Source organism: Amblyraja radiata, chromosome 33 (assembly GCF_010909765.2).
Source record: "Amblyraja radiata isolate CabotCenter1 chromosome 33, sAmbRad1.1.pri, whole genome shotgun sequence".
Taxonomy (NCBI): domain Eukaryota; kingdom Metazoa; phylum Chordata; class Chondrichthyes; order Rajiformes; family Rajidae; genus Amblyraja; species Amblyraja radiata.
The window spans coordinates 27,300,901-27,317,274 of NC_045988.1; positions in this window are offsets into that span (position 1 = coordinate 27,300,901).

Here is a 16,374-nt window from a genome sequence, read left to right on the forward strand (position 1 = left end):
CCCCTCTCTCTCCCCCCCTTTCTCTCTCTCTCCCCCCCTCTCTCTCTCCCCCCTTTCTCTCCCTCTCCCCCCCCCTCCCCCTCCCCCCCTCTCTCCCTCCCCCCCCCTCCCCCCCCCTTTCTCTCCCCCCCCCTCTCTCTCTCTCTCTCTCTCCCCCCTCTCTCTCTCCCCCCCCCCCCTCTCTTGCCCCTCTCTTGGTTTTTAATAAATGTTAAACAAACTCAAGTCTTGTGTTGATGTCCTTTGTCCTCTACTGACCCCACCCGTGGTCCGATGGTCATAAGGGATAAGAGTAGAATTTGGCCATTCGACATATAGTCATTCAATCATGGCTGATCTAACTCTCTATCCGAACCCCATTCGCCTGCTATCCCCATAACCTCTGACACCTGTACTAATCAAGAATCTATCTATCTGCCATTGACTTGGCCTCTCCCGCTGTTAGTGGCAATTAATTCGACAGATTCACCACCCTCCGAGTAAGAAAATTCTCATCTCCTTCTTAAAGAACGTCCTTTAATTCTGAGGCGATGACCTCTAGTCCAAGACTCCCACCAGTGGAAATATCCTCTCCACATTCACTCTATCCAAGCCTTTCACTATTCTGTACGTTACAATGAGTCCCCCCTCATTCTTCTAAACTCCAGCGAGTACAGGCCCAGTGCCGACAAATGCTCATCATAGGTTAACCTACTCATTCCTGGGATCATTCTTGTAAATCCTCTGGATTCTTCAGAGCCAGCACATCCTTCCTCAGATTATGGTGCCCAAAATTGTTCACAATTTTCAAAATGTGGGCTTACCAGTGCCATTTATAGCCTCAGCATTACATCTATCCCTGTTTGGTATACAAGCCCCCTTGAAATAAATGCTAGCATTGTGTTTGATTTCTTCACTACTTGCATATGAACTTTTGGGAATTCTGCACCAACATTCCCAAGGGTCTTTGGCAAAGTTTGCACCTCCGATTTATGGATTCTCGCCCATTTATAAAATTGTCTACACCTTCATTCCTATTACCAAAATGCGTGACTCCACACTTTGTTACATTATATTCCATCTGCCACTTCTCTACTGTAAGATTTGAGAAGTTTTCCCTCATGCTACAATCAACAAAACCAAAGAGCTACATTTTGGACATTTTTTTATACGGGACTGGGATTGAGAGAGAGAAAAGCTGCGGTCAGTTTTAACAAGGCATGTCACAATCAGTGGGGCCCAAGATGGCCGCGGGACCTCGTGACCAGCCACAAAAGCGAAACCCCACAGCCCAGTCTCTGGGTTTCTGCAAAGTCACGGCCTGAACAATAGATGGATATTGGCCGTGCAGAAACCCCCGAAACCAGGTCGAAGTCCAGACACTGGGGCGCTGGCATCAGCAGGCATCACAATGCCCCAAGCCAACCTACATAGTTAATCTCGTTAAGGGATAGATGAGAAAACCAGTTAAACCCATCACCTCTTATTGAGAAACAAATTAACAGACCGTCTAGCCATCAACGGTGCTCCTGGACATAACGCAGAACAAAGAGAGAGCTCGAAACCCATCTTGTAAGCAAAGAGATCCCGAGGTCAATAAGCAGGGACCTTAGGTCGGGCGAAAGCTCGACGCAGAAAACCCTTACACTACCCACTCCGAGTCCAAGTCCTGCAGATTCCCTGTTTTCTCTACACTACCTGCCCGTTCACCTATTTTCTATCATCCGCAAACTTTGCCCCAAAGCCTTCAATCCCTCGTCCAAATCATTAATATACAATATACAATGGGAAGAGCCACCGTCCCTTGCGGAACTCCACTAGTCACTGGTCGCCAACCAGAAAAAGTCCCCTTTATTGCCACTCTTTATCTTCTGCCATCCAGCCAACCATGCTAGTAACTGCCCTTCGATATCATGGCCTCTCATCTTCCTTAGCAGCCTCACCTGGGACACCTTATCAAAGGCTTTCTAAAAATCTAAGTAAACAACATCTACTGACTCCTTTGTCCTGTTATTTACTTTTTCAAAGAATTCCAGAAATTTGTGAAGCAAGACCTCCCGTCACAATGCCATGCTGACTTCGGCCTACAGTGCCCTCCATAATGTTTGGGACAAAAAACCGTCATTTATTTATTTGCCTCTGTACTCCACAAATTGAGATTTTTAATAGAAAAAAATCACATGTGGTTAAAGTGCACATTGTCAGATTTTAATAAAGGTAATTTTTATACATTTTGGTTTCAGCATGTAGAAATAACAGCAGTCTGTATACATAGTCCCCCCATTTCAGTGCACCATAATGTTTGGGACACAGCATTGTCATGTAAATGAAAGTAGTCATGTTTAGTATTTTGTTGCATATCCTTTGCATGCAATGACTGCTTGAAGTCTGCGATTCATGGACATCATCAGTTATAACCATATAACCATATAACAATTACAGCACGGAAACAGGCCATCTCGACCCTTCTAGTCCGTGCCGAACACGTATTCTCCCCTAGTCCCATATACCTGCGCTCAGACCATAACCCTCCATTCCTTTCCCGTCCATAGAAACATAGACATAGAAACATAGAAATTAGGTGCAGGAGTAGGCCATTCGGCCCTTCGAGCCTGCACCACCATTCAATATGATCATGGCTGATCATCCAACTCAGTATCCCGTACCTGCCTTCTCTCCATACCCTCTGATCCCCTTAGCCACAAGGGCCACATCTAACTCCCTCTTAAATATAGCCAATGAACTGGCCTCGACTACCCTCTGTGGCAGAGAGTTCCAGAGATTCACCACTCTCTGTGTGAAAAAAGTTCTTCTCATCTCGGTTTTAAAGGATTTCCCCCTTATCCTTAAGCTGTGACCCCTTGTCCTGGACTTCCCCAACATCGGGAGCAATCTTCCTGCATCTAGCCTGTCCAACCCCTTAAGAATTTTGTACGTTTCTATAAGATCCCCTCTCAATCTCCTAAATTCTAGAGAGTATAAACCAAGTCTATCCAGTCTTTCTTCATAAGACAGTCCTGACATCCCAGGAATCAGTCTGGTGAACCTTTTCTGCACTCCCTCTATGGCAATAATGTCCTTCCTCAGATTTGGAGACCAAAACTGTACGCAATACTCCAGGTGTGGTCTCACCAAGACCCTGTACAACTGCAGTAGAACCTCCCTGCTCCTATACTCAAATCCTTTTGCTATGAAAGCTAACATACCATTCGCTTTCTTCACTGCCTGCTGCACCTGCATGCCTACTTTCAATGACTGGTGTACCATGACACCCAGATCTCGCTGCATCTCCCCTTTTCCTAGTCGGCCACCATTTAGATAATAGTCTGCTTTCCTGTTTTTGCCACCAAAATGGATAACCTCACATTTATCCACATTATACTGCATCTGCCAAACATTTGCCCACTCACCCAGCCTATCCAAGTCACCTTGCAGTCTCCTAGCATCCTCCTCACAGCTAACACTGCCCCCCAGCTTAGTGTCATCCGCAAACTTGGAGATATTGCCTTCAATTCCCTCATCCAGATCATTAATATATATTGTAAATAGCTGGGGTCCCAGCACGACCCCACTTGTCACTGCCTGCCATTGTGAAAAGGACCCGTTTACTCCTACTCTTTGCTTCCTGTTTGCCAGCCAGTTCTCTATCCACATCAATACTGAACCCCCAATGCCGTGTGCTTTAAGTTTGTATACTAATCTCTTATGTGGGACCTTGTCAAAAGCCTTCTGGATGTCCAGATACACCACATCCACTGGTTCTCCCCTATCCATGCTACTAGTTACATCCTCGAAAAATTCTATAAGATTCGTCAGACATGATTTACCTTTTGTAAATCCATGCTGACTTTGTCCAATGATTTCACCACTTTCCAAATGTGCTGCTATCCCATCTTTAATAACTGACTCTAGCAGTTTCCCCACTACCGATGTTAGACTAACTGGTCTGTAATTCCCCGTTTTCTCTCTCCCTCCCTTAAAAAGTGGGGTTACGTTTGCTATCCGCCAATCCTCAGGAACTACTCCAGAATCTAAAGAGATTTGAAAGATTATTACTAATGCATCCACTATTTCTGGAGCTACTTCCTTAAGTACTCTGGGATGCAGCCTATCTGGCCCCGGGGATTTATCGGCCTTTAATCCATTCAATTTACCCAACACCACTTCTCGGCTAACCTGGATTTCACTCAATTCCTCCAACTCCTTTGACCCGCGGTCCCCTGCTATTTCCGGCAGATTATTTATGTCTTCCTTAGTGAAGACGGAACCAAAGTAGTTATTCAATTGGTCTGCCATATCCTTGTTCCCCATGATCAACTCACCTGTTTCTGACTGCAAGGGACCTACATTTGTTTTAACTAATCTCTTTCTTTTCACATATCTATAAAAACCTTTGCAGTCAGTTTTTATGTTCCCTGCCAGTTTTCTTTCATAATCTATTTTTCCTTTCCTAATTAAGCCCTTTGTCCTCCTCTGCTGGTCTCTGAATTTCTCCCAGTCCTCCGGTATGCTGCTTTTTCTGGCTAATTTGTACGCATCATCCTTCGCTTTGATACTATCCCTGATTTCCCTTGTTATCCGCGGATTCACTACCTTCCCTGATTTATTCTTTTGCCAATCTGGGATGAACAATTTTTGTAGTTCATCCATGCAGTCTTTAAATGCCTTCCATTGCATATCCACCGTCAACCCTTTTAGAATTAATTGCCAGTCAATCTTGGCCAATTCACGTCCCATACCCTCAAAGTTACCTTTCTTTAAGTTCAGAACCATTGTTTCTGAATTAACAATGTCACTCTCCATCCTAATGAAGAACTCAACCATATTATGGTCACTCTTGCCCAAGGGGGCACGTACAACAAGACTGCTAACTAAACCTTCCTCATTACTCAATACCCAGTCTAAAATAGCCTGCTCTCTCGTTGGTTCCTCTACATGTTGATTTAGATAACTATCCCGCATACATTCCAAGAAATCCTCTTCCTCAGCACCACTGCCAATTTGATTCACCCAATCTATATGTAGATTGAAGTCACCCATTATAACGGTTTTGCCTTTGTCGCACACATTTCTAATTTCCTGTTTGATACCATCTCCAACTTCACTACTACTGTTAGGTGGCCTGTACACAACACCCACCAGCGTTTTCTGCCCCTTAGTGTTTCGCAGCTCTACCCATACCGATTCCACATCCTCCAAACTAATGTCCTTCCTTTCCATTGCGTTAATCTCCTCTCTAATCAGCAACGCTACCCCACCTCCTTTTCCTTTCTCTCTATCCCTCCTGAATATTGAATATCCCTGGATGTTCAGCTCCCAGCCTTGGTCACCCTGGAGCCATGTCTCCGTGATCCCAACTATATCATAGTCATTAATAGCTATCTGCACATTCAACTCATCCACCTTATTACGAATGCTCCTTGCATTGAGACACAAAGCCTTCAGGCTTGTTTTTACAACACTCTTACCCCTTATACAATTATGTTGAAAAGTGGCCCTTTCTGATTTTTGCCCTGGTTTTGTCTGCCTGCCACTTTTACTTTTCACCTTGCTACCTATTGCTTCTACCCTAATTTTACACCCCTCTGTCTCTACGCTCACACATTTAAGAAACCCTTTCCCTTTAACTCCATCCTCCACTATCCCATTCGACACCCCACCCCCCTTATTCAGTTTAAAACCACCGGTGTAGCAGTGGCAAACCTGCCTGCCAGAATGCTGGTCCCACTCCTGTTAAGATGCAATCCGTTCCTTTTGTACAGTGCCCCCTTACCCCAAAACAGATCCCAGTGATCTAAGAATCTAAATCCCTGCCCCAAGCACCAGTTCCTCAGCCACACGTTCAGGTCCCGTATCTCCCTGTTCCTGCTCTCGCCAGCACGAGGAACTGGAAGCAAACCGGAGATAACAACCCTGGAGGTCCTGCTTTTCAGCATTTTTCCGAGCTCTCTAAAGTCACGCTGCAGAATATTCATCCCCTTCTTTCCGACATCGTTTGTGCCGACATGCACTACCACTTCCGGATGTTCACCTTCGCCCTTGAGGATTTTCTGCACTCTGTCCGTGACATCCTGGATCCTGGCACCAGGAAGGCAGCACACCATCCTCGCATCCCGTCTGTTGCTGCAGAAACCCCTGTCCGTACCTCTCACAATGGAGTCTCCCACTACAATGGCGTTGCCTGCCTTAGGCCTTTTTGGTTTTGGCTCAACAGCCCTATTCGCATCACAAACCAGTCCGTCGCCCAGTGTAAACACCTCTTCTGTCCCGACAGCTTCTAAGTGGGTGAACCTGTTCACAAGAGGTACAACACCCGGGGACGTTGGCATTCCATGCTTCCCTCCCATTCTCACTGTCTCCCACCTTCTCTCTTCCAGTACCTTAGGTGTCACAATCGTACTGTAGGACTTGTCGAGGAACGACTCCGTTTCTCGGACGAACCGGAGGTCATCCGCTTGCTTCTCAAGTTCCCCAACAACGGCCCTTCAGGAGCTCTACCTGGATGCACTTCTCGCATTTGTAGCAGCCAGAGGCACCAGCGGTGTCCTTGACCTCCCACATACTGCAAGCATCGCACTGAATCAGCTTGCCTGACATCTCCTTCTTTCGTCTCTACCTCTGCAGTGTTTTGCGTAGGGCAGTCTTGCTTAAATTGACTGATAAATTGCCTGAATTACCAATTTACAAACCAAATTCCTCAGTTTTCAACTGTTTTCCCAGCACTGACTCACTTCTCTCCTCCCACTTGGGCAAGAGCCAATCAGTCGTATCTCTTGCTAAATTCCTGCTGCTGTTGTTGCTCCCAAAACTACAGCAGTTCTGAGTCAAGTCTGCCTGTCCTTGGCCTTTACTTAAACTGTTTTCACTTCTCTCCTCCCACTTGGGCTAGAGCCAATCAATCGTATCTCTTGCTAAACTCCTGCTGCTGTTGTTGCTCCCAAAACTACAGCATTTCTCCATATAACTATCCAATTTATTTTTAAATGATAAAAACGAACCTACCTCCACCACCTTCCCTGGAAGCTCATTCCACACAGCCACCACTCTCTGAGTAAAGAAGTTCTCCCTCATGTTACCCCTAAACTTCTGTCCCTTAATTCTCAAGTCATGTCCCCTTGTTTGAATCTTCCCTACTCTCAGTGGGAAAAGTTTATCCACGTCAACTCTGTCTATCCCTCTCATCATTTTAAGGACCTCTATCAAGACCCCCCTTAACCTTCTGCGCTCCAAAGAATAAAGCCCTAACTTGTTCAACCTTTCTCTGTAACTTAGTTGCTGAAACCCAGGCAACATTCTAGTAAATCTCCTCTGTACTCTCTCTATTTTGTTGACATCCTTCCTATAATTAGGCGACCAAAATTGTACCCCATACTCCAGAATTGGCCTCACCAATGCCTTGTACAATTTTAACATTACATCCCAACTTCTATACTCAATGCTCTGATTTATAAAGGCCAGCACACCAAAAGCTTTCTTTACCACCCTATCTACATGAGATTCCACTTTCAGGGAACTGTGCACAGTTATTCCCAGATCCCTCTGTTCACCTGCATTCTTCAATTCCCTACCATTTACCATGTACGTCCTATTTTGATTTGTCCTGCCAAGATGTAGCACCTCACACTTATCAGCATTAAACTCCATCTGCCATATTTCAGTCCACTCTTCCAACTGGCATAAATCTCTCTGTAGACTTTGAAAATCTACTTCATTATCCACAACCCCACCTATCTTAGTATCATCTGCATACTTACTAATCCAATTTACCACACCATCATCCAGATCATTGATGTACATGACAAACAACAGTGGACCCAACACAGATCCCTGTGGCACCCCACTAGTCACTGGCGTCCAACCTGACAAACAACCATCCACCATTACTCTCTGGCATCTCCCATTCAGCCACTGTTGAATCCATCTTGCTACTCCACCATTAATACCCAACCATTGAACCTTCTTAACCAACCTTCCATGAGGAACCTTGTCAAAGGCCTTACTGAAGTCCATATATACAACATCCACTGCTTTACCCTCATCAATTTCCCGAGTAACCTCTTCAAAAAATTCAAGAAGATTAGTCAAACATGACCTTCCAGGCACAAATCCATGTTGACTGTTCCTAATCAGACCCTGTTTATCCAGATGTTTATATATATTATCTCTAAGTATCCTTTCCATTAATTTGCCCATCACTGACGTCAAACTAACAGGTCTATAATTGCTAGGTTTACTCTTAGAATCCTTTTTAAACAATGGAACAACATGCGCAGTACGCCAATCCTCCAGTACTATTCCCGTTTCTAATGACATTTGAAATATTTCTGTCATAGCCCCTGCTATTTCTACACTAACTTCCCTCAATGTCCTAGGGAATATCCTGTCAGGACCTGGAGACTTATCCACTTTTATATTTTTCAAAAGTGTCAGTACTTCTTTTACTTTGAAACTCATAGTTTCCATAGCTACTCTACTAGTTTCCCTTACCTCACATAATTCAATATCCTTCTCCTTGGTGAATACCGAAGAAAATAAATTGTTCAATATCTCCTCCATCTCTTTTGGCTCTGCAGATAGCTGTCCACTCTGTCTCTCCAATGGACCAATTTTATCCCTCGTTATCCTTTTGCTATTAATATAGCTGTAGAAACTTTGGTCCTCACGTTGATAAACAGCAATAAAAGTTTCCAAAGGTGATGGAAAGACTGGAGGAAAGACTAGGTGCTGAGAGCTCTCTTATACCTGCATTAAGGAAGCAATTAAACACACCTCAGCAATTACAAACACCTGTGAAGCCATGTGTCCCAAACATTATGGTGCACTGAAATTGGGGGACTATGTATAAACACAGCTGTAATTTCAACATTGCGAAACCAGAATATACAAAAATGGCCTTTAATGAATTCTGGCAAAGTGTACTTTAGCCATATGTGATTTTTTTTCATTACAAATCTCAAATTGTGGATTACAGAGGCAAATAAATAAAGGCTGGGTCTTTGTCGCAAGCATTATGGAGGGAACTGTAATTAATCGTGAAATTCTCAATTCTTCGTAACATCTATCTATCTATCTATCTATCTATCTATCTATCTATCTATCTATCTATCTATCTATCTATCTATCTATCTATCTATCTGTCTATCTGTCTATCTGTCTATCTGTCTATCTGTCTATCTGTCTATCTGTCTATCTGTCTATCTGTCTATCTATCTATCTATCTATCTATCTATCTATCTATCTATCTATCTATCTATCTATCTGTCAGTCAGTCAGTCAGTCAGTCAGTCTGTCTGTCTGTCTGTCTGTCTGCCTGCCTGCCTGCCTGCCTGTCTGTCTGTCTGTCTGTCTGTCTGTCTGTCTGTCTGTCTGTCTGTCTGTCTGTCTGTCTGTCTGTCTGTCTGTCTGTCCGTCCGCCCGTCCGCCCATCCATCCATGTATATATAGAAACATAGAAACATAGAAAATAGGTGCAGGAGCAGGCCATTCGGCCCTTCGAGCCTGCACCGCCATTCAATATCATGGCTGATCATCCAACTCAGTATCCTGTACCTGCTTTCTCTACATACCCCCTGATCCCTTTAGCCACAAGGGCCACATCTAACTCCCTCTTAAATATAGCCAATGAACTGGCCTCAACTACATTCTGTGGCAGAGAATTCCAGAGATTCACCACTCTCTGTGTAAAAAATGTTTTTCTCATGTCAGTCCTAAAAGATTTCCCCTTCATCCTTAAACTGTGACCCCTTGTTCTGGACTTCCCCAACATCGGGAACAATCTTCCTGCATCTAGCCTGTCCAACCCCTTAAGAATTTTGTAAGTTTCTATAAGATCCCCCCATCAATCTTCTAAATTCTAGCGAGTACAAGCCGAGTCTATCCAGTCTTTCTTCATATGAAAGTCCTTCCATCCCAGGAATCAGTCTGGTGAACCTTCTCTGTACTCCCTCTATGGCAAGAATGTCTTTCCTCAGATTAGGAGACCAAAACTGTATGCAATACTCCAGGTGTTGTCTCACCAAGACACTATAGAACTGCAGTAGAATCTCCCTGCTCCTATACTCAAATCCTTTTGCTATGAATGCTAACATACCGTTCGCTTTCTTCACTGCCTGCTGCACCTGCATGCCTACTTTCAATGACTGGTGTACCATGACATACAGGTCTCGTTGCATCTCCCCTTTTCCTAATCGGCCACCATTCAGATAATAGTCTACTTTCCTGTTTTTGCCACCAAAGTGGATAACCTCACATTTATCCACATTATACTGCATCTGCCATGCATTTGCCCACTCACCCAGCCTATCCAAGTCATCTTGCAGCCTCCTAGCATCCTCCTTGTAGATTGATGATGCATGTGAACCAATCACACATAAGCCAGCATTATTAACTCCACCCCACTGTAACACTTATACTAACACTCGTTCCCGGCATTGCCAGTTTGAGCAGCTAGGATGCACTGACAACCTGTTGTCCTCAACGTTGTTACATTTTACTTCGGAGTCACGTGAGTGACTACGTGAAGAACCCGCTCAGTGCGCAGGCGCGGCATTACGCCAGCAGTGCAACAGCGGCTGCCACGGGAGTTAGGCTCTCCCGTTACAGATGAACCGGACCGTCAGGTGAGTACCCTGAGGTCGGGTTTTCTTTTACAGGTGAGCCTTTTTCTGCTTGTGTTTTTTACAGGCAGCGAAAAAGGCTCTGGAGCAAAACTGTCCCCCGTTTTCCCGTTGGGGAGGGGGGCAGCAACAGGCGGTAGGAGCGTTACCCGGTGTTCCGTAATTCCCCGACACCGTGCCGAGGCCAGCCCGCTAGTACCTGAGCAGCGGGCTGGATGCATAGCCACTCGAGAGGCATCCGGCAGGTGTTCCCGATGTCGGACGGGACGTCTCTCCACCCGCACGGGGGGAGAGAGAGCCGCCTGAGCCGCTGGAGCGGCTCACGGAGCAGGTGCCTGCGAGACGCGCTGCTTGAGGGGCGCTCTCGCTACTACGAGGCACAAAAGCTCCAGAAGGCGGTAGGAACAATTACCGGGCGCACCGCTATCCCCATCACCGCGCCGAGCCCAGTCCCGCTAGTGCCTGAACTGCGGGCTGGATGTCTAGCCATCCGAACAGGCATCCGGCCGGTGGCGTCCGATTCGTCGGACGGGGACATGTCTCCACCTAAATGGAGGAGAGACAGCCGCCTGAGCTGCATCCAACAGCAATTGGAGCAGCTCCAGCGAGATGCGCAGAAAAGCGCTCTCGCGGAGGGAGATCAGGCACCGCCTCCACAGTGCTTCATGCACTGCCCTCTGCTCCCTCATTACTGGAGGCTAGCATTGGTGACCAGGGCTGGGCTGGTCTGGAACAGGGGCAGGCGGACGAATTCGGGAGTATGCCAGGGGTGCAGGAACATGAAGAGCTGTTGGGTGTGATGGACCGCTTGTAGCAACCCCACGGGCTGGAGCACCGCTGGAACCAAGAATGGCGGCCAGCATCAACCATTACTGGAAAAGGTGCTTGCTGAGGTGCTGAAACAACACAGCACCAGAAAACGGTGAGGCCCTCAAAGTAAAAAGTGTCAACAGCCAAATCTGGGGGCATGTGGGTCACACATCCGGACCCAAGAACTCAAGCTACAGCAGATCCTAAGGCTCCTGACGTCGGCCATCACAGCCTTTGCTCGTTCCGTGGAGACCACGTAGATGGATACCTGCCAGCAGGATGTGCTGGCATTAATGTGTACCACACAATTTGAGATCAACAATCTCCGGAGAGAAACATAAGACCTGCCCTCAATCCCAAATTTGCTGGCTTGTGTAAAGCCCCAGCTGCGGAGATGGACGCGCTGCTATTTGGGAAAGATTTCAATAAAAAACTGAAGGAGATGCAGGAAGCATCAAAAACCTTCGGCCTAATGAGGGCAGGCCCCGGGACGAGCAAACCAAGACCTCCGATACCCAAGCGGCAGCACCCCACGGCATCCACCAGTCGACGTCCGCAATATGGGACTGGTGAACGCTTGGGGTCCGCACATTATCCCCAAAGATCTTTTAGATCAGGGCCCGCAGTGGACCCTCTGGAAAATGCGCCTCCCCCCAACATCGCCAGCACGTCAGAACAAAATCTTCAGGAAAATGAAGAAACAGAATCGCTAATAACCATGGAGGTAGGTGGGTCTGGTCCCTACCAGCATATAGAAAATAAGGGTGCTTTATTAACAGGGGGAGATTACACTTGTTTAAAGAAGCATGGGGTATGGTCACGAGTGACAAGTATATACTCAACAACATTACAGGATATAAAATACAATTAATGTCAGAAAAAACGCCGCCAGTTCAACAATGGCCCCAAAGGGTATTTCTCCCTCCGTCAAAGAGAAACGTGAGGGACAAGCTGAACTGGTGAGACTTATCACAAAGGGGGTCATCGAAAAGACCAAACATGAACCTTTGGAATTTGTATCGAATATATTCACTAAAACCCAAAAAGATGGTGTCTGTCGCATCATCATTGACTTAACATCACTAAACAAATTTGTTAAGTATATACATTTCAAAATGGAGACATATGTTACTGCCAAACAACTGAACTCCAAAGGACACTTCATGGCAAGCATTTATCTTAAAGATGCTTACTATCTAGTACCCATATACAAGGATCATCGCAGATACCTAAAATTTATCTGGATGGTACAAAGCATTGCCCTATGGGCGAACATTCAGCCCAAGATTATTCACCAAAATATTGAACCCAGCCATGGCAATACTAAGAAAACAAAAACATATTGTCATGGCATATCTGGAGGATATTCTGATAGTAGGGAAAACGATGGAATTGGCTGTGGCAGCAGTATCAGCTACAAAACAGCTCCTCGAAACTCTGGGGTTCGTCCTACATCCAGATAAATCTAAGTTGAAGCCATCCACTATCATGGACTACCTGGGCTTCACAATTAACTCAGTCCATATGACTGTTACCTTGCCAAAGGCAAAAATGGTTGAATTAGCACAATCATGCAACAAATTAATGGTCAACGAGCGACCAACTATTCGACAAGTAGCAAGAGTAATTGGGGAAATGGTAGCAGCATTTCCGGCTACACAATTCGGACCTTTGCACTATCAAAAAATTTACAGAGAGCAAAGGTACGGGCAATAAAACGACATACAGGTCACTATGATCGTGTCATGATCTTACCCACTGAAGCAATATCAGAGCTACAGTGGTGGGCAGAAAACGTTTGGCATAGTTTCAGCCCTATCTTTATCACTAACCCTACTTTAGTTATTCAAACAGATGCCAGTGCTCAAGGCTGGGGAGCGACTAACTCCATATCCAGCACAAGTGGTAGATGGACTAAACTAGAGTCATCATTACTACTTACACTGGGCATTAACTATCTAGAGATGTTGGGCGCCTTTTATGGTTTAAAAGCATATGTATCTAATATGCAGCACTTGCATGTTCGGTTACAAATTGATAAATACTACGGTGATGGCTTATATTAACCATATGGGTGGCATAAAATCATTATCATGCAACAAATTGGTCAACATGATTTGGCAATGGTATGTCGAAAGACATATTTGGCTATTAGCTACTTACCTACCAGGTAAGCTAAACACCCATGCCATGAGAAAATTAAACGCCTGGGTTGCAAGTTTGAACAGACCTTACCTGGAACTGGGATTGTCCAAACAAACCATCACCACCATGTCGGCATCCCTTCGAACATGCACCAAGAGGCAGTACTTAACCAGCATCAAAAAAGGGAGAAGTACTGCCAGGAAACATGGACAACATACGCAACAGCTACAGCCACCAACATACTGGAGTTCCTGGCCATCTACACCACGATGTAGGGATCAGCTACAGTGCCATCAACACAGCGCAGAGTGCTCTTTCTGCTTATCTCAAACCGGCGCCAGGACAACAGGCGATGGGATCCCATCCACTGGTGGTAAAACTGATGATGGGCATTTACAATATCAAGCCCTAAGCCCAGGTATACCCATATTTGGGATATCAGTGTGGTCCTGACATATCTCAGGGAATGGCCACCAGCCAGATCCCCCGGCCTCGAGCAAGCTACACTAAAGACGCTCATGTTGATGGCACTTGTATCCGCTCAGAGGGTCCAGTCACTACACCTATTGCGACTGGACAACATGATCACAGCTCCAGACCAGATCTGTCGTTATCCAGCGACTGGTCAAACAGAGCAGACCAGGAACACCTAATCCAGTCGTGGCTTACCCACCAGAACCACGGTTATGTGCCATGACCCACCTACTATCCTACATAGACACAACCAGAATATTCGAGGGAGATGAAAAGCCTTGTGGGTCAGTCACAAAAACCTTATGGTGGGGTACGAGCCAAACCATTGCGAGATGGCTCAAGCAGGTGCTAGAAACTGCTGGGATAAACACTAATATGTACAAATTTTATTCCACCAGGGCAGCATCCATGTCGACGGCTAAAGAATGGACATGCCTATAGACCACATCCTGGCTACAGCAGGATGGTGGGAATGGAAAAGACCGTTCAGAAATGTTATAATGAGCCGTTGGCAAAATCTGGTTTATTTGCAGTAAAGATTTACGAACTGCAAATTTTTAATTTAAGCCCAGGGGAGCAACTTAATTCTTTGTTGTTATTGTTTAAAAAATACCATTGTGTTTTTCTACAAATAGACTCATTGGTTGATTACGATAACACTTCCTCCCTCAAGAACTTCGGCAGTGAGTGAAATGAAACTGTTACACGGTTTGAAATCACAGAGCTTTGAAATCTTCACGTAGTCACTCACGTGACTCCGAAGTAAAATAGTAAGATTAAACGAGAACTTACCAGTTTGAAGTTTGATCTGTATTTTATGAGGAGTTACGATGAGAGATTACGTGCCCTCCGCTCCCACCCTCATTATATGGATCAAACTAATAAATTGATGTCTCCTTATCTTTACTATGTTTACTTCAAAATAACTGTGTCTATCTGTGATTCCACACCGCTGCTTGGAAGTATGCCGCGCCTGCGCACTGAGCGGGTTCTTCACGTAATCCCTCATCGTAACTCCTCATAAAATACAGATCAAACTTCAAACTAGTAAGTTCTCGTTTAATCTTACTATTTTAGTGCTCATTAAAGATGCGTTTAAATCATACACAGTCTCTGGTGGGTGTTTACATGGTGTCAGAAGTGGGATGTGTGGGCATTTAATGGCAGTGTTCAGATCTTTCGGGTTGATGCACAGATGGATTTCGTTCTTTCCCTGTTGACTGTGGCAATCATGGTTGAGACCAAGTCGGTGGGGTCGCTAACTGCTTTAATTACGCCTATGGAGGCCATGTCTTTCAGCATAGAGTGAACCCTGTCTGTCATGGCAAATGACAATCGGTGTGGGGCCCAGATGACAGGTGTCACATCGGGGTCAGTAATAGTCTTGTAGGTCACAGGCAACTTGCCTTGGTTGTTGTCGAAAAGATCTGGGAATTCACTCAGCAGGTCAAACAAAATTTGCAGCTTGTGGACAGTTTTGTCAAAGTAAATCAGCTCCAGCTCCTGACAGGCACGATTGCCAAGCAGAGTAACTGAATTAAAGTTCATGACATAGAAGGTCAAATCCCATGTGGTTTTTTTAAATACACATTTCAAGTTGGTTTTGCCCAGAGGAACCAATAGCTCCCCTCCAAAAGCATTTAAAGTGGAGTTGTCCTTGATGAGAGGCTCGTTAGTTCTAATCTTGTTGAAGAGGTTATCGTCCTGGTTGGATCTGAGTTCTTGGCAGCAGCATGCTGTAAAGAGTAAACAGTCGAATCATCTTGTGAGTTAATTGGGTTCTATTCGGGTGCGGCTTCGAGCTGGAATTGGGGGGTGATACTGTTGCTGTCTCGTTGCTAAAATTGAAATTAGACTTGGAGCTGGGCGAATTCCTCCCTCGAGCCCTAATTGCTGCCCGACAAACTGAAGTAAAGTGATTTAACGTTTTGGAGTAATTGCATGCTTTCCCGAGGGCGGGCCAGGCAGGGTCGACTCCTTTTCTAACTGGTTTGAACTAGACCAACTGACCTCCCTCACATCTGAGATGGTCATCAAGAAGCTGAAAAGACATTTCTCCGCCTATGGCGCTCCTGTCAGCCTGAGAACCGACAACGGTCGGCAGTTCACCAGCCACATGTTCAAGCTTTTTGCAGACCGATGGAACTTCCAGCACGTCACGAACAGTCCCGAGTATCCACATAGTAATGGACTCACTGAACGCGCTGTCAGAAGTGCCAAGCACTTGCTGGAGGGAGCGCGCATTTCAAAGTCAGGCGTTTATCTCGATCTCCTGAACCTCAGAAACATTGCCAGAGACGGAACCTTTGGATTGCCGGCACAGCGCCTAATGTCGAGATTGATGACGTCT